This window comes from Gavialis gangeticus, unplaced genomic scaffold (genome assembly GCF_001723915.1).
Source record: "Gavialis gangeticus isolate Ggan-Ray unplaced genomic scaffold, GavGan_comp1, whole genome shotgun sequence".
In the NCBI taxonomy this organism is placed as follows: Eukaryota; Metazoa; Chordata; order Crocodylia; family Gavialidae; genus Gavialis; species Gavialis gangeticus.
Window position 1 is genome coordinate 26965548 of NW_017729000.1, and position 1545 is coordinate 26967092.

Here is a 1545-nt window from a genome sequence, read left to right on the forward strand (position 1 = left end):
TAAAAAACGATCCTTCAGGCACAGAGGGAGATGATTCTGATGCGGGGGAAAAGGGGGAAAGGAGCCAAGAGACTTCCTTGGCTGACCAGAGAAATCCAGAGTAGCCTAAGGGCAAAAAGGGGGACATATAAGCAGTGGAAACAGGGAGAGATCACTAAAGAGAAGTATGCCTCCTCGGCTCACAGTTGTAGGGAGGCAGTTAGAAAGGCCAAAGCTACCATGGAGCTGAGGATGGCATCCCAAGTTAAGGATAACAAAAAATTGTTTTTCAGATATATAGGAAGTAAAAGGAAGGCTCAGGGTGGAATAGAACCACTACTGAATGGGCAAAAGCAATTGGTGACAGACAGGGAGGACAAGGCTGAACTCCTCAATGAATTCTTTGCCTCAGTCTTCCTAAACGAGGGGCAAGACAAGTCTCACATTGTAGAGAGGCAACAGCTGGGAGCCAGACTACCAAGCATTGACCCTGAGATGTTGCAGAGTCACTTGGAAGGGCTGGATGTGCTTAAGTTGGCAGGCCTGGATGAGCTCCATCCGAGGGTACTGAAGGCACTGGCCGATAGCATTGCACAGCCACTGGCAAGAATATTTGAGCACTCATGGCACATGGGCCAGGTCCCAGAGGACTGGAAAAGGGCTAATGTGGTCCCTATTATCAAGAAGGGGAGGAAGGAGGATCCAGGCAACTATAGGCCAGTCAGTCTCACCTCCATCCTTGGCAAAGTCTTCAAAAAGATTATTAAGACTCATATATGTGACAGCCCAGCAGGAAAAATTATGCTGAGGGGAAACCAGCACAGGTTTGTAGTAGATCATACCTGACTAATCTAGTCTCTTTTTATGACCAGGTTACAAAACAACTTGACACAGGAGTAAAGGTTGATATCGTTCACTTAGACTTCAGGAAGGCCTTCGATACGGTATCCCACCCCATATTGGTGAACAAGTTAAGAAGCTGTGACTTGGATGATTACACAGCCCTATGGGTGGCAAATTGACTAGAGGGTCATACCCAGAAAGTGGTGATGGATGGGTTGGTGTCGACCTGGAAGGGAGTGGGTAGTTGGGTCCCGCAGGGCTCGGTTCTTGGACCGATACTCTTCAGTGTTTTCATCAGTGACTTGGACGAGAGAGTGAAGTGTATTCTATCCAAGTTTGCAGATGATACAAAACTGTGGGGAGAAGTGGACACACCGGAGGGCAGGGAACAACTACAGGCAGACCTGGACAGGTTGGACAAATGGGCAGAAAACAATAGAATGCAATTTAACAAGGAGAAATGCAAAGTGCTGCACCTAGGGAGGAAAAATGTCCAGCACACCTACTGCCTAGGAAATGACCTGCTCAGTAGCATGGAAATGGAAAGGGATCTCGGAGTCCTAGTGGACTCCAAGATGAACATGAGTCATCAGTGTGATGCAGTCATCAGGAAAGCTAACAGCATTTTATCATGCATCAGCAGATGCATGTCAAACAGAACCAAGGAGGTGACACTTCCCATTGAGCACTGGTCAGACCGCAGTTGGAGTACTGCATCTAGTT